Consider the following 22,690-nt stretch of genomic DNA (forward strand, 5'->3'; position numbering starts at 1 on the left):
TGCCAAGGAAGTTTCCTCAGGTTGCAGAAGGAGGTCATTCCTTCCATGAGCATTAAAATTTTTCATTGCAAATATGTACAGCCAGTTTTCTCAAGGCATGCTGACAGTAAGGTGAACTGATAAGAAAACATCCTCATAGTCTTAGTTTCATATCATTCCTCCTCCTTAACCCTCAAGGACCTAGTAGAGATCCCAAGTCACTAGTCCAGAACTGCCTTTACATTATAATGAGTTTTTCCTGAAGAGCCGGTACCTTCTTACAGCTGACCTTAGTTGGGGCTACTTCCAACCATCAGAGATATTTTAATAATTTTGAATCTCAAAAGGAATATCCTTAGTCCCTATGCAATTTTGCAAAACTAAATCTGATTCAAATAAATGCAAGACTTTTTCATTTCATGTAATTTCATGTCACTCACTATTAATGGAAACAAAAACTGAATTAGAGTTTAGAGTCAAGGCCCCATGTCACTTTAAATTGAAATAAAAATGGCTTTGTTAACTAATAACATTATAATGTTCCTCATTTTTTCATATAAAGCAAGCCAGAAGTTTCATTTAAATTATGGAGTGATGATGTCATCATCATGACAAAATAAGAGTTTTCTACTATCTTGCCCCTGAAGAACACCAATTTAGAAAATCTCCCATGGACAAGGGAGCCTTTGGGGAAATCCAGGAGTTCAGCAGAGAACTTCAAGCACACCACTGGAGCAAAAAAATCTGAGATTTGAAGTACTGAAGAGGATAAGAGGAACAGCTTCACTTTACCTGCAACACCTGTCCCCCAAAACAGCACAGCTTAGTGCCAAAAGAGTCCTTCCTGTCCCATATTTCTCACATGAGGGAAAATGAGAATGCATGAGTGAGCACCCCAGCTTCCCCAGCTGTGTGGGACACTGCTAAAGAGACCAATTTCTTTCTCACCCCATCCAGAATACTGAGTCATGAACTGCAGGACTAGGGCAGAGAGTGGCTGGGAGAACAGCAGCCAAGGGTCAGAACAGAATTATCAAAGGTAGGTGGGTCCTACCAGGTGTTTCACAGACTCCATCAGGAAGCCTGCCAACAAATCACTGGGGATGCCTCACTTGCAAATTCTAGCATCTAGCCCATGAAACCACCAACACTCCATGCACCAAACCCACAGGACCCCCAAACCCAAGACCAGCAATCTGTGCACTCCTCCAAGGGTGGGAAGAGCAAGCTTTTTCAGACAGCTAGTGAGAATCCACAGAAAGCAGCCCAACCTTGCAGACATGGGAGAAACTACACGAGCCTGAGCATATAGCACCACCTTAGGGAAAGCAAAAGGGAAGCTGTCAGCACCCAGCCTGGCCTTACAGGATCAAGATAAGGCATACAAACTTAAGAATTCTGCCACAAGAGAGAAAAAGTTGCTAGCAGGCATATTCATAGAAAAAGTCTGAGAAAGCTTCAGAATCCCTAACAGGGCAAATGGAAGGTACTTCTCTTTTGAAGATAGTCATTAAAGACTTGAGAAGGTTACTGCTTCTTCAAATGTGAAGCCAGCAAAACAAGAATCTAGGAACGTGAACAACCAAGAAAACAACACCAAAGTAATATAATGATTTTCCAATACCCTCAATTTACCCAGTAAAGAATTGGAATAGTTGTTTTAAGGAAGCTCAGTAGGCTAGAAGGAAACACAGAAAGACAATTTCAAAAAAATCAGGAAAATACATAAACAAAATGAAAAGTTTAACAAAGAGAGAGAAGTCATAAAAAAGAACCAAATAGAAATTCTGGGGCTGAAGAATACAATGAATTAAATGAAAAATGCAATAGAGAGGATCAATATCTCAACCTAGATCAAGCAGAAGAAAGAATCTGTGAAGTCAAAGCCAAATCCTTTGAAATATTCAGTCAGAGAAGAACAAGGAAAAAAGAATGAAAAAGAGGGAAGACAGACTATGTGAACTACAGGATACCATTAAAAGAAACAATCTACATGTTACTGAAGTCCTAGAGGAAGAAGAGAAGGAGAAGGGGCAGAAAGATTATTTAAACAAATAATGGCTAAGAACTTCCCAAATCTGAAGTGAGCTTCCAAATTCAAAAGTTAATAGGACAAAATTTCAACCCAATTTTCTCTAAGACACATTATAATAAAGCTCTGTAAAATTTAATACACAAAAGAGAATTTTAAAAGCAGCAAAAGGGAAAAAATCCCCACATACAAAAGAACCACAATAAGGTTATCGGTGGATTTCTCAGTAGAAACTTAGAGGCCAGGAGAGAGTGGGATGATATATTCAAAGTGCTGAAAGAAAAAAAAAAACTGCTGCTAAGAATATTTTACCCAGCAAAGCTGTCCTTTGGAAATTAAGGAGAGATAAAGATTTTTCCAAACAGACAAAAGCTGAGGAAGTTAATCACCACTAGATCTACCTTATAAGAAATGCTGAAAGGATTTCTTCAAGCTGAAATGAAAGGATACTAATTAGTAACAAGAAAATATAAAAAACAACAGTAAAATGTATATATATATACAGTCAAATTCAGATTACTAAAGTGATATGGTGGTATGTTAACCACTTGACCCCAGTATATAGGTTAAAGAACAAAAGTATTAAAAATAACTATGCTACATAGTAATATGTTAATGCAGAATTTTAAAAGGTAAAGCACGACAAAATATAATATGTCAGGGGAAGTGTAGAGTTTTTGTGTGCAGCTGAAGTTAAGTAGTTACCAGTGTAAAATAGACTACTATATCTAAAGATATTTTAGATGTAACCACACAGCAAACAGCTACAGTAGATACACAAAAAATAAGGAAATCAAAACACACCACTATAGAAAATTATCAGTTCACAAAGGAAGATAGCAAGAGAAGAACAAACAAGGAAACTACAGTCAGAAAACAACTAATAAGATGGCATTAGTACGTCCTTACCTATCAATAATTACTTTAAATATAACTGGATTAAATTCTCCAATCTAACGGCACAGAGTGGATGGATGAATTAAAAAACAAGACCTAACTAATGTTGCCTACAGAGGACTCACTTCAGTTTTAAGGACAATCATTTCACCTTTGAGGGGATGGAAAAAGATATTTCATCCAAGTGGAAACCAAAAGAGAATGGAGATAGCTATACTTATATCAGACAAAATACACTTTAAATCAGAAACCATAACAAGAGAAAAAGAATGTCATTATTTTATAATAAAGAGGTCAATTTATCATGAGCATAACAATTGTAAATATATATTCACTTAATATTGGAGCATCTAAATAGATTAAGCAAATAGTAACTGGTTTGAAGGGGGAAATGACACCAATATAATAATAATAGGAATTTTAATATCTGACTTCCAACAATCAACAGATCATCCAGACAGAAAATCTGGTAACTACTGTTAACAATATGGTATGATATACTTGATATGGTATGATATACTTGATATGATATGATATATACTTGATATACTTGATATACTTGATATGGTATGATATACTTGATATACTTGAATGGTGCTAAGAGAGTAGATCTAAACTCTTCTCCCCATACCCCCCAAAAAATGGTGATTATCTGAGTTGATGTGTTAACTAATTTTAACATGGTAATCATTTTGCAGTATACACATACATGAAATCATCACATTGTACATCTTAAACTTAATGTTAAATGTCAATTATATCTCAAACTGGGGGGTGGGTTAATTAATACAAATAATAATAAATGACACCATTAATTTACTTATACTTAAATTTTACAAAGCATTTCTAATGTGATCCTCATGCTGGCTGTGCTGGCAAGTTAAATAAGCAAATATATCATTCTCCCTACTGTATGGATTAGAAAACTGAAACAAACATAAACTAGATGATTTTCTTTAGTTGATTCAACTAATAAGTAGTAGAAGGAGGACCTGAATCAAGGACTTGTGACTCTCAAAATCACATCATACAAGTCATGGTGAATTCTTTGGTAAAGAAATGTACCTAGCTTATGAATTCAGGTTTTTTTAATCACAATTTCCTAAAGCAAGACATATTTTCCAAACTTCAAGTGATAGTACAGAGGACGGAACGTGTATTGGGAGAGAAAAATATATTTAAGAAAACAACGTAGACAGCCTACCATACATTCCGAATGCTATGAAAATTCATGTTTCCTTGCATAGTATTAAATATTTTCCAGAGTACATGAATCTTTAAAATGTTTTGTGGTTTAAAATATGTTTCAGTTAAAGAAAAATCTATTAGTCTTGATACATTTCTGCTATAATACATATAAAATTATATTGGTATTCACACAGTCTGTAGAGAGTATCTTTACTGGGAAATCAATGAAATACCATTAACCTTTTAGTGAAAAGTGGTTGATAGAGATAAGTAAAGCAAATTTTGAACCTTTGGAGAGGGGATGATGGTTTTGAACATCCTTTCAGGTGAACGTGATTTATTAGCCATTAAAGCACAATTAGATTCTTTAGAAATAAACACTCTATAAAGATATTTCAAAATGTCTCTCAAAGAGTTGAAATTGCATATCACAAGATTCCTCAGCTTTACTCAGCAATCACTCCTTGGAATGAAGGGAAAGCAAATACTTCTGGGGATCTGCTACAAGGGCACAAGAGATAAAGGTAATCAGTCATTAATATCAGAATCTTCTGCAAAGTTATCCCATAGGATGTTATCTGGGCAGCCACCTCTCACTGCTTTTCTGTGAGAACAGAAATATTATCCTGGCCGTTTCCATCCTGACAACACTGTTGCACTCAGTTATGTGTGCAATTGGCAAGCAACATTTTTACCCACGATTTAATTCCACATCTCCAAATTTTAGATGAAAGTCACCAAAACAATAATTACACAGTATTATTTGTAAATTGGCTTGTGTGTTTCACATAAAATGCTACTTCATAGTTGTGATGCACCATAAAAGATTACCTGGTCTATCACCAGGGAAGTGAGGAAATCTAAACTATCCATATCACCTATTATTTATTTTCACCTTGAGTATTTCCAGGGAGATGTTCTCTAGACTTCTTAGGTAAATACTAGCGGCAATAGTTACCATTTGTCGACCAGGTAAAAGGTGACATGCAAAGTACCAGGTGCCAAATTGGGTGTTTTACTTATCATCCCAAGTTTATAATAATCCTGCAAGAACAAATATTCCCCATGTTGCAGATGAGAAAACTGAGGAATAAAAATCCAAGGCAATAGAGAAAGTAAAGGACAGATCAGAATTCCAACCATCACTGTAGTCTTCCAAAGTCTTGCTACCCAATCAGTTTCCCTACATTTACTTCACTCAATAAATACTCAGTGGGACTTCCCTGGTGGCACAGGGGTTGAGAATCTGCCTGCTAATGCAGGGGACACGGGTTCGAGTCCTGGTCTGGGAGGATCCCACATGCTGCTAAGCAACTAGGCCCGTGAGCCACAACTACTGAACCTGCGCGTCTGGAGCCTGTGCTCCGCAACAAGAGAGGCCGCGATAGTGAGAGGCCCGCACACCACGATGAAGAGTGGCCCCCGCTTGCCACAACTAGAGAAAGCCCTCGCACAGAAACGAAGACCCAACACAGAAAAAATCAATAAATAAACTCCTACACCCAACATCTTCTAAAAAATAAATAAATACTCAGTCTCTAAGTATCATTTATAAAGTCTCCATATTACTGTGCCCTTGACCTTTTTTAATCTGCCCCTCCTAGAATTCCAAGTTACTTATTCACCAGTTACATTTTCTTTCTTCACTTGCTATGCCAAACACTGTGCCTAGATAGGAGAGTTATCTATTCATTCAACAATGTTTCTCTATGTCTACTGTGGGACCATCTCTGTTTGACCAGCAATGTGCCAAATCATTAATTCCATCCAGGTTCAGGTGACTTTACCATAAATAAAATTAAGTGGGATTTTGCAATTGCAATTTTAGAAAGGAAAAGAATCATCTAAGTGATTAAGTTACATTAAATTTATTCCAGAGTCTCCTTGTTGTAACCAACCTTCCCAAACACACAGATTTCCCTTCTTCCTTGCTATTTAGGGAAATAATATATGCTCACGTACTTTTCTGGCAGTTTTGCAGTTTTGTTTATAGCTCCTCCCTCCATAACCACTACATATTTCTAAAGTATTGTCTTAATTCTATTCCTCCTATACTTCCCCTTCCTATTGTTGGTAAAATAGATTCTAGAGAAGAGTCTGAAAATAAAGGTGGAGTTCTAACTCATATTAATAATTTCTCATAACTACAGAGTTGATAATGATCATATTAGCCTTTGGACTACATTTGTCAAAGTCCCTTTCCCAGGAATAACAACTCTTGATCAAAGGTAACCAAAAGTTACATAAGTGGTCTTGTGCCAAGTACCTCTTGACTTGTATGAATGGGGACTAATGGGGACAGTGAATGGAAAAGTTGGCACTAAGTACAGAAGACCTTTAATGATCATCTACAGGAGCTGAACTAACTTTTTTTCTACAAGAACGTCTTTTATTAAAAGGAGAGGAAGGGCTTCCCTGGTAGCGCAGTGGTTGAGAGTCCGCCTACCGATGCAGGGGACATGGGTTCATGCCCCGGTCCGGGAAGACCCCACATGCCGTGGAGCGGTTGGTCCCGTGAGCCATGGCTGCTGAGCCTGCACATCTGGAGCCTGTGCTCCGCAACGGGGGAGGCCAAAGCAGTGAGAGGCCCGCATACTGAAAAAAAAAAAAAAAAAAAGGAGAGGAATTCTGTCCCATAGCAGGGACAGCTCAGGGGAAGGAATGAGGATGGACCACGTAGGATGCTATTGCAATAATCTCAACAATCAGTGACAAGGGCTGAACTAAAGTGGTGGGAATGGCAACTCAAAAGAATGGAAAAATTGGAAACATCCTGGAAAATAATCAACAAACGTCCACTCATTCATTCATTCATTCAGCAGATTTTTATTAAGAAATACTACAAACCAGGCGTTGTGCTAGAAGCTGGAGATACAATGTTGAGTTAGGTAGGTATTGTCCCTGATCTCACAAAATTTACTTTCCAGCAAGGGAATAAATAAGTAGACAAGCAAATAAATATGATATTTACAAACTGTGAAGGAAACAAATAATAAAGAACACAAGGGAGGCTGATAAGATGGCCAGGGCAATGGATAGGTTGTGGAGAGATAGAAAAAGAATGGCATCAAAAATGCCACTGAGGGGCTTCCCTGGTGGCGCAGTGGTTGAGAGTCCGCCTGCCGATGCAGGGGACACGGGTTCGTGCCCCGGTCCGGGAAGATCCTACATGCCGCACAGCGGCCGGGCCCGTGAGCCATGGCCGCTGAGCCTGCGCGTCCGGAGCCTGTGCTCCGCAACGGGAGAGGCCACAGCAGTGAGAGGCCCGCGTACCGCCAAAAAAAAAAAAAAATGCCACTGAGTACTCAAGCCTGGATGACTGAACAAATGGAGGCATCATTGACAGAAATAAAGATAAACTGATTTTATGGCCGGCACAACAGAGAGTGATTTAACCTCTGGTGTGTTAAGTTGGAGATACTTAAATTGTGGGAATAATCCACAATTAGAAATGTTGGCCTGGGGCTTCTTTGGTGGCACAGTGGTTAAGAATCCGCCTGCCAATTCACGGAACACGGGTTCAAGCCCTGGTCTGGGAAGATCCCACATGTCACAGAGCAACTAAGCCTGTGCGCCACAACTACTAAGCCTGTGCTCTAGAGCCCGCGAGCCACAACTACTGAAGCCTGCAAGTCACAACTACTGAAGCCTGCACACCTAGCCCGTGCTCAACAAGAAAAGCCACCGCAGTGAGAAGTCCGTGCACCACAACGAAGAGTAGCCCCCGCTTGCCACAACTAGAGAAAGCCCTCACGCAGCAACGAAGCCCCAGCGCAGCCAAAAATAAATAAATAATTTTTTTAAAAAACAGAAAAAGAAACGTTGGCCTGAGTTCACAGAAAATCCGGGCAATTGGATACAAATCTGGGAGACGCAGTTGCAAATGTGGCTGTCAAACAACTAGTTAAAGACATTAGATTTCTTCATCAAACATTGAAAGTAGAGTTCCATGAATAGGAGCATTAAAGAATGTGCACTCTTGTGGAATAAGAGGAAAGGAAGTTAGTGAAAGATGAAGAAGCCACAAGAGGAAGAAGAGAGGGTTAACTGTCACATACTAAGGGAAAGGATATCAAAAATATCAACAATCGTAAATTTCCAGAAAGAGTTCAAGGGCAATGAGGTAAAATTATTTTGGATTTGATGCTAGAAGGATACTGGGGACTATTAAGAGAGCATTTTCAGTAAAATTGTGGGTGAGTTCAGTTCATAGGTAGGAATCAGGGTAACCTGTTCTAGATTTTCTGGAATACTCCCAATTTCAATTTATTCTGTCTCATAATACACCATGTGTTTTGATTTTCCATTTGAAATGATGGTAACGTCGTAGTAAAGAGATAGAAACAATGCAGTTAAAGCTTTCAAGATGCTTGTCAATGAAAGAAAAGTGAGCAGTAAGTACTTATCATTTGAAGGAGAATCAAGAGAAGGTGTTTTAGGAGTAGGAAGTCCTCAACACATTTGTAAGCAGTAGGGAAGTGAGTAACTAGTGAAGCAGGAAAGTAAAGATTTGACTAACAAAAGGGCATTTATTGACGGCACTAAGTTTCAGAGGAAGGCAGAAGAAGTTGAGATCGATAGCACAGATGGATGGTATGTTACTTCTTTTAAATAGCAATAAGTAAAGAAAAAATATGTAAGGTTATAGATGGGTTAATTAACTAGATGGATGGGAATACTTTCACAATATAAATGTGTATCAAATCAGCATATGGTACACTTTAAATACTTACAATTTTATTTTGTCAATTACACCACAATAAATCTGGCAGGGTAAGAGGAGAAGATAGAAAGATGGGGACATTTTCAAGAAAAAAGAAAGAAAGTAGGGATGGCATAATGACGCTAGAATAGAAGCTCCATTAAAGAATATAAGCTCCATAAACTAAAATATAAGCTCCAGGAGATCAGGATTATTTGATCATTCTGTTTGACTGGCTTTCAATAACTATCAGCAGAATAAATTCCCTGTTCTCAGTCCTACCAGATAAAGGTGGAAGCATCTTGATCTCATAAAGCTAAGGACTTGGCAGGAGCTTAAAGAGAGGGATTTGGAAAAGTTCTGTAGTATGTGACACTGAGTTAAAATGAGATGGATAAAATAATCGCCGCTCATTCATGGGGGCCCAACTAAGGTTATAGCAACAACCTGCTCTCCACTTCCTCCAACTCTTTATTCAGAAGCCATTTTCTCAGTAAGATCTTCCCTGCACATCTAAAACTGCAACTTCTCCACCCATCTCTACCTCTTATTCCTGCTTCCTGCTTTCAGTACTACCTATAAGTGCTCCTTGGTACTTATTCTCTCTGTTGGGCTATATATTTTACTTTATGGTCTTATTTATTACCTGTTCCCCACCCCCCCACCAGAATGTAAGCAAGGGCAGGGATTTTTGTCTGTTTCTTCACCACTCTCTCTTCAGTGCCTAGCACAAAGCACATTGAATCAATGACTGCCTCTGTATGAGAGACAGTTATCAAAGTTAAATGACTTTTTCAATAGCACTGAGTTATTTGGGGGGGGGGAAGCAGAAGAAAAAAATAGATGACATATAAATTAGGAGTTTGGGATTAACATATACACACTCCCATGTATAAAATAGATAACCAAGAAGGACCTACTTGTTGAGTATAGCACAGGGAACTATACTCAATATTTTGTAATAACCTATAAGGTAAAGGAATCTGAAAAAGAATAGATACCTATATATGTATAACTGAACCACTGTGCTGTATACTTGAAACTAACACAACATTGTAAATCAACTATACTTCAATAAAAAAAAAAATAGGTGATGGAAATGTTCCAGAGTGAATAGTGACAGAAATCCAAAGAAAAGAGAGGTCCAAGAATGCTAACTAGTAGAAAGCGGGGTCACTGGGGTTGGTGAGGTGAAATGATGAAGCACAGGGTAATGACCACCATGCCAGTAGGAGCTACAAATACCACCTCACTCTTAAGATGGTCAAGAGGCAGAGGGTAGGGCTTCCCTGGTGGCGCAGTGGTTGAGAGTCCGCCTGCCGATGTAGGGGACACAGGTTCGTGCCCCGGTCCGGGAGGATCCGGCATGCCGCGGAGCGGCTGGGCCCGTAAGCCATGGCTGCTGAGCCTGCGCTCCGCAATGGGGGAGGCCACAGGGGTGAGGGGCCCACGTGCCGCAAAAAAAAAAAAAAAAAAAAAAAAAGTCAGAGGATAGAGAGATCAGGAGTGTCAAGCTACACGACACATGTGAAAACCAGTGTTGCCCAGCACATAGTTAAGCGGTAAGTGTTAGCTGGTGCCATTTTCTATATTTTTCACACTGCTTTGGTCCAGAGACACTGAGGGCTAAGGCAACTTCATCGCTCTTAAGTCCATATCACACTGCTATCTGGTCAGAGGGATGAGCCTACAGAGGGGAGGAAAATCCTCATCTGTTCACTAATAAGGAAGTCTCAAGCACAGAATATGCTTGTCTGGAAATCAGGATTTGCCAAGCTTGTCAAGATGGAATTAAGTCACCATCTAGGCTTTGCTGAGCCATACCATACTGTTGTATATATATACACACACACACACACACACTTTTTCTTGATCACTGATATTTACCCACAACTTTGAAATTATATGACTAAACCTAAATTGGGTTCACACTCTAAAACTTGCCTGACACATGTCAAGAGTGATGGAAGGAGCACTGCTGTGCCCTTTTAAACCACAGCTCTGTTGACACATTCAAATAACAGCCAATTCTAACCCCAAGACTGTGTTCAGCCCACTTAGCCTTTCTTCATATCATGTGTGTATAACTGAAACTATGCTCTTTTGCTCCTATAGATTACCTCATGGGTGGCCGGGAGTGGGGGGTTGAGGGCAGTAGAATCATTTTTCCGATTTGAAGGTCATTTTAAGGACCAACTAACAACCCATCTCCATGTGACTTGGCTTCAAATATAGTACATATATCATCGTTATTGTCCATTGACTTGTTCGAGTGAATGGATGGGAGAGGCGCCACAGAGGAGACAGCTAAGCATCAGCAAAGCTAAATCACTTGCCTAAGGTCACATAACTTGTAAACGGTGAGACCCAGATGACTCCGACCCCAAGGCCAGGTTTAAGACAGATGACTTCTGTGCTTTCCATTACTGAATGCTGAGAAGGAGATCGTGAGGTAACAAGCTCTCAAAAAGGGACTATACACTTTTCCTTCCAAAATCTAAGAGAAATCCTTTTCCAAATCCATAACAATGTCTACTATCATTCAATACTCTGCATTCACATTTTGAAATAAGTCATATTTGTTAGTTAAAAGAAAACATATTTCTGCAGCAAAATTTCCTGGCCAGGAGTTAATTAAATCCCCTTTAGGTAAGAAACATGTTTCCAGCAAATTTTCAAGAAAAAATACTGATTGATTGCGAAGCAGTTTAAATCAGTTTTTATACATGTTTTCAAGCTGTATGTATGTGATGTGAGTCTGAAAAGCTACAATGTGGTTGTTAGAGGTTGTTCTCCCTCTCTCTCTCTCTCTCTCTCTCTCACACACACACACACACACACACAGCCATGTTTCTTCATTCCCCAGATATGACAAATCTTAACCTACACAATGGAACCGAATAGAAAAAGGGAAGAAGGGAAGGACATCTTGATGTAGAAACTGACTTCTGTCCTATCTGAGAATTTTATCATAAATATATAAAGCTTGTCATCACCACTTATTAGCCATTGATTACTTGCAGGATAGGAGGCATTGCAGAATGTTATAAAAATATGGTCTTCTCCAAAAAAAGATCAAAAGGAAAAAAAGAATAAAAATATGTAGGAGTAGGTGTGTGCATTTCCATTCATACATTTTTTCTTTAATCGCCGAGGTAATGTTACATGAACTATTTCTGGGTGGCAGATTCCTCCCTATAGCAGTTATCTGCTGCTGCAGAACAAATTACCTCCAAACTTAGGTGCTTAAAACAACAAACATTTATGATCTCAGTTTTGAGGGTCAGGAATTAGGAAGTGCCTTAGCTGGGTGGTTCTGACTCAAGGTCTCTCATGAAGTTGCAGACAAGGTACCGGCAGGGGCTGCAGGCAGCTGACGGCTTGCCTAGAACTGGAGGACCCGCCGCTAAGCTCAGGCATGTGGCTGTTAGCATGAGCCTCAGCTCTTCGCTGGCCATAGGCCAGAGCACCAGTTCCTTGCCACTGGGCCCCTCCACAGGGCTGCTCATGTATCCTCAGGACACGGCAGGTGGCTTCCCCCAGCGTGAGTAAACAGAGAGTGAGTGTACCAGACAGAGAGAGAACCAAGGAAAAATCACTGTGTCTTTCATGGCCCAGACTCAGAAGTTACACCCATCGGTGCTGCCACAGTCAGTGTGTCAGAATCACTAAGTACAGTCCACACTCAAGGGGAGGGGAATACGGCTCCACATTTTGAAGGGAGGAGTATCAAATAGTTTGTGGGCATCTTTTTAAACGGCCACACCCACTAACACATTTTTCTGCCCCTCCGCCAGTTCTTGCTAAGACGCCTGCCAATGTATTGGACTTCCTGAACCAGCATTAACCACAATCATATATAAATACACTTATTTCAGTATTTGCTATGCATCTGATACCATTCGACACACAAATACATGAAGCCAAAAAAGTCCCTGCCCTTATAATGCAAGGAGAGAGAAATTAAGAGAAAACAGGTAAATATATAATGTGGTGGTGATAAATGCCATGTCAAAAAATAATGATAAAACAGGCTAAGGAGTTAGAGTTATGAGCACTTAAACAGCCAAAATAATTCCCAGATACATCCACGGATCGTACATTAAGAGAATACACTGCTCCCTGACCTTGAAACTTCAAGTGACCTCAACCTGCAAAAGCCATATCTTCGTCCTTGACCACGTGTTTTTCTTTTTCTCTAACATTCACGCGAGACCCAGCAGCAAGATTTGCTTCTGTGTTCTATCTCCCAGCTTTGCCAGGACTCTGCTGTCTGTGCCAAATCTTTAAAAATAGCCAGAAAGGGCTTCCCTGGTGGAGCAGTGGTTGAGAGTCCGCCTGCCGATGCAGGGGTCGTGGGTTCGTGCCCCGGTCCGGGAAGATCCCACATGCCGCGGAGCGGCTGGGCCCGTGAGCCATGGCCGCTGAGCCTGCGCGTCCGGAGCCTGTGCTCTGCAACAGGAGAGGCCACAACAGTAAGAGGCCCGCGTACCGCAAACAAAAAAAAAGCCAGAAAATCTCTCTCAGCTCCTCCTCAAAGGGCCATTCCTTCTTTCTTTCGTTGCTGGCTCTCCTCCATGAAAACCTGGCATGTAATGCCTCTTCTAGAGAACCGCAGGCTGTACTGGAAATAGTGTCTACTCTCCACCTGAGGTACATCAATAACAAAGCCCTCTCTACTACCAGGAGCAAGGAAACCGTTCTGTCTATTGGTAGGAGCCATCTTTGCTCTCATTGTCTCACTATCAGTTTATCTATCACAACCCAGGACCCACCTTCTCTTCACTGGGTCCCCAGTGTTTCCACCACCCAATCAGGATTCTAACACACCTCTAAACAATGTATAATAAAAACAACAGACAACGTTCCCAAAGCACTGAATAACTCAAAGGATCTTTATATTATGTAACTCTGAGGTATCCTGTTATTACCTATTTCTAGTACTTACCACCTTTTGCACTTCTAACAACTCTTGTATTTGGTTAACAGTGAGCATAGGAAAGATTCAGATTAGGAGGACACTAATCACTGGTAACTGCAGATTTTAAATACTGGGCTACAATTGAAAATTTAAAAGCTGATTTCCTTCAAAGACCAAAATCTCTCGCCTATGCTTCATTTATTGAGTTGTTTCTTTTCCCCATTTCATCTGTGCACTAGATGTTTATTTCTATTTAAGAGAATCCAAGTCGTGGGATGTTGATGTAGTATATTTAGAAAACCAACTAGATCTCTCTTTTTTCTGCCGTATTACTCCAGAAAGAAATACACATTGGCATATCACATAAGCCTTCCTGTTTACCTTCTGTTCACAGTTGCTCTGCCCATGAGGAATATGAAAATTGGAACTTTCCACCAATGGCGGACAATGTAACTAACTTAGAGTGTTCCAAATTTTCTGAATGGCACTGGGTTGTGTGTTGCCATTTTACCTTCATTCCCCTCTTGCCTGAATCTGCCATACTAATGTTTTTACATGAAAAAGGTACTCAGCACACATCGTGTGTTATAAAGAAAAGAGATGGTGTTTCCTAGAGTCTTCATAAATTTTTCCTTTTGGCATTTCTTTCTCTCATTAAGTATATCCTAATCTTATAAGCTGTTGTACTAGACTAGTTATAAAGGCTACTTTGCTTAAAATATCACAGTATCCAGTAGATGATAGAAAGAAAACCATAACTATAGGCTGACACCATGTGCTAGTTTAAGCACTGACTAGAAGAAATGGAATAATGGAATACCTCTACCCAGAGCTCAGTCACATGCTTTTATTATGGCCCCCTAACCACACACACATGTGCCCACTTAGGAAAATTCGAGGATGGCTCAGTCAGGCACCAATCTTGCAGCAGTATGCCTTAGTCAACTCGGGCTGCTAGAACAAACTTCTGCAGACTAGGAGCTTAAAAACAACAAAAATTTATTTCTTTTAGTCCTAGAGGCTGGGAAGTCTGAGATCAGGGTGCCAGGGTAGTCGGGTTCTGATGAGAGCTCTCTTCCCGGTTTGCAGATGACTGCATTCCTGCTGTGTCCTCACATGGTGGGAGGGGAGAGACAGGAAGCAAGTCCTCTAATGTCTCTTCTTATAAAGACACTAACGCCATGATAGGGGATCCACACTTATGACCTAATTACCTCCCAAAGGCCCCATCTCCCAATACTATCACATTGTCAATTAGGGTTTCAACATTCAAATTTGGTGGGGATACAAACATTCAATCCATACAGGTACTAAAATATCACTGGAATAAATTGAAAATATTGTATCAATTATCTCAAGTTTCCACATGAAATTCCTTACATAATTAATGAAATGGAAATTGACCTCATTCCTGCCAAAATAGTGACCTTAAATGAAATTTTTTAATAAAATTAATTAAAAACAAACACTCCTCATCAGTACCAACTGACCCCTATTGAGTATTTTTGCAGCATATATACAAGATTCACAGTACTACCACAGGCCCCAGCCGTCCTGATTCCTGCCACCTGATGGTTATTTTGGGTTCATGCTCTCAATCACCTGAAACTGAGGAAACACTAAATGGCATAATGCAGTTACTGGAAAAACATCTCTTGCTATACTATCCAAATTTTAAACGTTTTAATTGTCTTATTTTAAAAGTTACAAAAGAAACCTGGAAGGTGAAAAATAATTTTTAAAAATACTTTTAAAAAACACTTGCTAACACTAATTCCAGAGGAAATAAACACTTCTAAACGTTTTCAGTGATGGCAATATTTTGAAAGCCTTTCATGTGCTTTTTCTTCTGCCTTTTTGAGTATGAGACCATCACATTCATCGACATCTGGCTGGGGGAGGGGGTAGAGAGAAGGATTTTTTCACTGAAAGATGCAAAGAGAAAGAATGAAGTCATTTCCAGCATCTAACATGCAAAATATGATTATGCAGCAAGAAATAACCTTGAACATCAGGCATTCATCGAGTGACTATAATCTCCAGGGGAACAGGAGTTTTCTCTGTTTTGTTTACGGCTGCATCCCCTATGAACAGAGCTCAGTAGTAGACTCTCAACAAATAGCACACATGCAACAAATATTTAGCGGCTGAATGAACGAATGAACGAGGGAGTTTATATTTTTATCTCCTCCTTTAACGTATCAGCAACCAAGTCTGGAGTTGCCAGTTCAGGCTGGAATTGCCAAACTCAGAATTCTCCCATAGCGTAGAAGATACAACTTTCTGTAATAATGAAGGCATGTTCTATCAAAGAAAGAATGTGCAGGCTTCCCTGGTGGCGCAGTGGTTGAGAGTCCGCCTGCCGATGCAGGGGACGCGGGTTCGTGCCCTGGCCCGGGAGGATCCCACATGCCGCGGAGCGGCTGGGCCCGTGAGCCATGGCCGCTGAGCCTGCGCGTCCGGAGCCTGTGCTCCGCAACGGGAGAGGCCGCAGCACTGAGAGGCCCGCGTATCGCAAAAAAGAAAGAAAGAAACAATGTGCTACTGGGGGGTGGCGGGGGGGAGGAAGGAGGTTTTACCGTGACCTCCCCAAGGAGACTGTGGAAGAAAAGAGGGTGCAAGACAACCGGAAGTGTGTACCCTGATATCTGTGCATTGAATGAGTAAGTATAACACCGAAGGCAGACAAAAATCTGACCCCATTTTCTGTTTAGGACTTCTGAAAAAGATCGTCCTTGTGTGGGTCTCACACCAACCCGAGGCGTTGCCGCATCAGTCTGTCAGGGTGGTGTGGGCAGACAAAGAAAGGTGTTAAATTTAGCATTTCTGAGCAACTTTACCTGGTTCTCCTGTGGCACAGATGAGACCCAGAAGCAGCTGAAGGATGGCCAAGGAACCAGTCAGAAGGGGCATCGTGGTGGGAGGCAAAGTGGAGCCGAAGCAAGAGCTGCAGAGCAGAAGATCAGATCTCCGCGGAACAAGAATCAGAACTGACTTAAGAGCCACAGAACTGCTGGTGGGAGGGTCGATCTTCCCAGGTGTATTAGTTTTCTGCTGCTGTGTAACTAATTACCACAAATTGAGCAGCTTAAAACAATACACATGTTTTATCTCACAATTTCTGTGGTTAGGAGTCTAGGCGTGGCTTAACTGGGTCCTCTGCTCAGGGTCTCACCAGGCTACAATCAAGGTGTTGGCAGGCTGCGTTCTCATTGGAAGGCTCAAAGAATCAGCTTCCAACTTTACTCAAGCTGTTGGCAGAATTCAACTCATTGTGGCCTTAAAATAGAGAGCCCTGATTTTTCCTGTCTGTTGGCTTGGGGCCACCCTCAGATCTAGAGACCACCCACAGTTTCTGTCCATGGGCATCCTCACCATTTGATACTTATTTCATTGGATCCAGAGGAGAGTCTCTCCTGCTTGAGGTCTTTGACCTCCAGGAGGGAGGTCCTTCTGTTAAGGGCTTTCACCTGATTAAATCAGCCCCTACCCCGACCCCCCCAGGATAACCATCCTTTCAATTTACTCAAAATCAGCAGATCTGACCTTAATTATATCTGTAAAATCCCTTCACCTTTGCCATATAATGTAACATAGCCATGGGCGTTACATCACATCACCTTCACTACATTTGGTTGGTTAGAAGCAAATCCCAGGTCTCACTCCAAATCAAGAGGAGGGATTACACAAAGACATGAACACTGAAATTACTGGAGGTCACCCTAGGGTCTGTTTTCCACACTAGGAGAACTAGGGTAGCACTCCCTCTACCCAGCAGAGAGGAAAGAGCAAGGGTCATGTGGGGCAGACAGTAACCAGTGTGATGATGGTGGCCACCATCCCAGAGACCTCAGAAGCCACAGACACCCCCATCACCACGTGGTCACTCCTCACTTTCCTCTCCCCAACACCCAGAAACAATCTCAAAAGGAGACAAGGAGGGAGAAAGGACTCAATCTAAGAGATTAACCATTTTTCCCTCTAGAAATTGAACTTCACCTAAACAAACTGTTTAAATCTTGAGGGCAGACAGAGTAAAATCAGAGTTAACAGTTCATTTTTTAACTGTTCAGGGCCAGATTAATTAGAAACAAAATAAAGGGCACATTGTTTTTGTCCAGACATCCCAGAGAGATGTGTAATTAAAAATCGTTTGACTTGCTGCACCTATTTTTATGAAGATTTTGTAACTAAACCCATGTAAGGTGTCTCAGTCCTTGGTGAATATGGCTAATGCTACCCACTTATAAAGGATGGAACACCATAAAATAAGAACATTTTAAGTAAATTTAAATGTTGGGTAGTGTTCAGTACAAATAATAATCCTTTTATTTTGAACATGAAGAACAAGTTATGTAATTTTTGCTAAGAGAAAGTCAGTTTTTGCTACCAGAAAGTCAGGTTTTCCTCGTCCCTACTAAATACATGTTGAATAAATAAAGAATGTCATTTATTTTTTTTAATTTTAATATTTTTGGCTGCATTGTGTCTCCCTTGCTGTGCACTAGTGGGGGCTACTCTTTGTTGCAGTGCACAGGCTTCTCATTGCAGTGGCTTCTCTTGTTGCAGAGCACGGGTTCTAGGTGCACAGGCTTCAGTAGTTGTAGCACGTGGGCTCAGTAGTTGTGACTCATGGGCTCTAGAGCACAGGCTCAGTAGTTGTGGCACACGGGCTTAGTTGCTCCGCAGCATGTGGGATCTTCCCGGACCAGGGCTCAAACCCATGTCCCCCTGCATGGCGGATTCTTAACCACTGAGCCCAGGGAAGTCCCTGCCATTTAAATTGTTGTAAAAATATAAGCCAGTCCAGTGCATCTGTATGTCTCAGACGAGCCATTCACCAACTGCATGTGCATGCAGCTTCCAACAGAAGTCTCTGTCAGTTGTTTGTTAGAATACATTTACCACATTAATTACCATTTTAACCATTGATTGTATGCTAGACACTATGTTTAGTGCTTTGTATAATTTCAGGAAATCATTAAAATACTATGAGAAATATGTAACTATGCCCATTTTACAGATGAGAGAACTGAGGCATTGAATGGTTAAAGTAATTTGCCCAAGGTCACACAAGGAGTAAGTGGTTCTGCAGGATTTTAAGCTCAGATCCATGTGGTTCCAAAGACCATGCTTGGAATCCTTGTACTATACCTGTCAGACTGGTCTACAAGAGCCTATTAAACTCAGAATGTAGTGGAATACAATATCATAGTTGTACCTACAGCTTTCAGAAATGGTACAAATTGTATTCCAATGCAGAAACCCTCCTTCCTCTCCCTTCTGCAGCCCTGCAGGGAACAAGGGCAGAGTCACTCTCATTTCACCAGGCTTCCTACCTCCAGGAAAACAAGAGGATGCCTCCAGCTCCAAGTTTGTGCTGGTTGTTGTTCCCACAAGCTGAATTAGTGACCAACATTTTCAGGGCTCAGAGCGGGTGAGCCTGGGGGTCCACAGCCTCCTGCCACATGTCACTCCTCAGTCTAGGATGGTCCCCTGTCACACTCTTACTTTTCCTCCTCAGGCCCCAGGGATTGGCCCATCTCCTTCCCTTCCACTACCACTGCCTGTTTCTTCCGATCAAGGTTTTTTTCTTCTCTAACCTTCTATAAAACAGAAGCTGGCCTTGAGTCTTCTGAATTTTAACTTTCTTATCAGAAAAAAAAAAAAAAAACAAATCGTAAGTTCCCCATTCTTCCTACCCTTCCTATAAGATGTGAAAGCTCACATCTGCATGTAATTTTCAGTGACCAGACTGAGAGATTCAGGTGAAAAGTAGGTGAATATAACTAGTTGCTATGACAACAGGAAGATATAAAATGGCATAGCAATTCATAGGACAAGCTTTTTAAATTACATATATTTGAGTTATTTCAAGAAACCATTCAAAACTACACATATATAGATGACTGGCCAATTAAAAGAATGAAGTATATCACACAAATAAACCACCTTGAATTAAGCAGACAATTAAAGATCTATACACAATTTTAATCCTCAACAGACTATAAGGGGGGGAATTACAATTCTGGAGCCTCTGTAAAGTTACTTGTCAATCAGACTGATCCAGCTGCATTAATATTAAAAATTTTCATGTCTACCACAGCTCTAAGAATTAATTCACAACTAGATTACAAGGCCAACAGCATGAAACAGACGCATTTGCCTTCACCATTTAACACTGTCGACCCCTGCCTCGCTCTTAAAATGTTCTCTGCCTTGATTTCCTAACACTGCACTCATTTACAGCCTTCCTTGCTCTCAGATTGTTCCTCTCTTTCTCCTTCTGGTTTCCCCAAGGCTTCATAGAGGGTTCCCATCCCTTTGGTGTCTATTAGCATGTCTTCAATCGTTACCTCTAATCTGATGTCTCCCAAATACTTGCCTTCGTTCCCAAACCCTCTCCAGAGAGGCAGACCCCACATTCCAACGACATGAAGAAATCTCCACTTGAATGTACTAATGGCATCTCAGAACTGGCATTCCTCGATTCAAGCTTAAAGATTATTTCTCCTATTCCTGGATTCCCTGATGAGGTTAATGGCACCAACATCTTCCAGAAATTCAGGCAAAGAATCTTTTTAGTCGCTGTCTTTCCCTTCTGTCTCATATCCAGGCACTAAACCTTATTAATTCTACCTCTATAACAGCTGTTGGATCTATTTGCTGCAGTACAATCAATACAGGCACCACCAAGTCTAGAACTGTCCATTACCTCTCATCTAAAGTACAGCCATGGGCTCCCAACTTCTCTCCCTGCTTTCAGGCTTTTCTCACTTCACTGTTGTTCATATAACGCTGATGATAAGAATCACATGAGTGGGTTTCTTAATACAGGTTTCTAGGCCTTGCCCAAGACTACTGAATCAGAATCTGTAGCAGAGGGGCTTGAGAACTTATATTTTCCTAAGTGTCCCCAGAGATTACTCTAATCAGACGAATATAGTTTACTCAGTACTATCAGACTTGTCAATCAGACTGATCCAGCTGCATTAATATTAAAAATTTATGGCTCTTGACCAAATTCATGGCCCTTGACCAAAATTTTCCATGGCTCCCATTACTGGTAAAATCAAGTCCAAATTCCTGGCTTGACATTTAAGGCCCTCCACAATCTAGTCTACAAACATCCTTCCAGCCATCTTCCTCATTATTGCTTCTCACATACTCTGCGCCAAAACCACACTATTTGTCATTCCAGAATTTTTTTCTGCATTTTTCCACCACAATGTTTTTGTTCACATAGTACCCTTAGCCTGGACTGCCCTATACCCATATCTCTTTGTGTTCAAACCCCATCCGTCCTTTAAAGTTCATCTTAGCTTTATTCATGCCCCTTTTTTGTAGCATCACCACAGCAAATAGATACATCTATTGCTGTGCTGTTATATTTCTATTTTTTGCGTGTATGCCTTCCTCTCCTCTATAAGATGAAGCTCTCTGGGGAAGATGACTATGCCATTGTTCATCATTGTATTTTGGTTGGGGGGGGGGTGTTTGTAGTAAGCAGCACATAGCTGGTGCTTGAAATGTTTGAATAAATAAGTGATATAGCAACAACTGTCAGAACCAACGGCTTGGTACAAATTGGTCTGCCCATTATTCCCTCTACTCACCTACATGGCCCACCTCATTATCACTGCCTGAATGCCCTGCTTTTTCTTCCTCTTTACTAGTCAAGTCTTAGAGTCTTTAAGACACTGTCTCTCAAATTATAGGCCACCAACTACTTGCATCAGAATGATATGGGTTGTCTGTTAAAAGGCAGATTCCCAGGTTACTGCTCTCAGATCTGAATTACAATCTCTGGGAGAAGATCTGCATTTTTGGCTGGCAGCTCCTAAGGGATTCTTTTGCACAAGGATGTCAAGAGCATGTTTGTTTTTAAACCTTGTTAAAGCCTCACTCCTCCTAGAAAATTCAACAATTTGAGTCCTTACTATGGGCTTGATGCCATGTTGCTGCCTTACGACCTTATTTATTGTTGACTTCTATTTTTATTTTGTAGGCTATCAAATAATTATAATCTTTGTGAGTTGTGGATACTAAACAGTACTATAGAGAGAATGTCACATAAAACACATACAGATGAATAGTTTAAAATGTGCCCTTGGGGCCTTCACTGGTGGCGCAGTGGTTGAGAGTCTGCCTGCCGATGCAGGGGACACAGGTTCGTGCCCTGGTCCGGGAGGATCCCACATGCCGCGGAGCGGCTGGGCCCATGAGCCATGGCCGCTGAGCCTGCGCGTCCGGAGCCTGTGCTCTGCAACGGGAGAGGCCACAACAGTGAGAGGTACACGTAAGGCAAAAAAAAAAAAAAAATGTGCCCTTGGAATCAACCTGTGTCCAATCACGTCTCAGCTCTAGCACTTACTAGGTACATGGCCTTGGGCTAATTACTTAACCCCTCCATGCCTCCACTTTCTTATCTATAAAATGTAATCATGATGCTACCTACATCACAGGGCTATTCTGAGGATTGCATGGGATAATTCATGGACAGTATAAGCAGAGTGCCCCAAGAAATGTTAGTCATTATTACTGCTGCATGTTTATCACTATCCAAAAAGTCTTTTTCTTCTACTTGGGCAAATAGGACACAAAATTAAAGACTAACCATAAAGTCTTTTCCATCTGTTTCTCCCATAGTACATAGCTCTCCTGTACATGGAATAGTGGATAAAAAGTATTAGACACAGCAAAAAGGGCTCCAAATTTAGAAGGATCCAATACTGAAACATCAGACACAACCCTAATATTCAGGGCCTTATTTCAAGAAACACAGTCTACCCTTTGGCTCTAGAGGCAATTGACATTGAGGCAATTTCTACCTAACCCATGACAAAGGTCAAAAACTGAGTCTATCTCTGTTTAGAGATTTCACTAGCCAATCTTATGTCCCAATGGGAGCATAGTAACTTCCCAGCTTGTGATTTCCATACTAAGGTATTTTGACCGATGTTTTTCAGAG

This window comes from Aethalodelphis obliquidens, unplaced genomic scaffold (assembly GCF_003676395.1).
Source record: "Aethalodelphis obliquidens isolate GAN/ISIS:26980383/991018 unplaced genomic scaffold, ASM367639v1 scaffold10, whole genome shotgun sequence".
In the NCBI taxonomy this organism is placed as follows: Eukaryota; Metazoa; Chordata; class Mammalia; order Artiodactyla; family Delphinidae; genus Aethalodelphis; species Aethalodelphis obliquidens.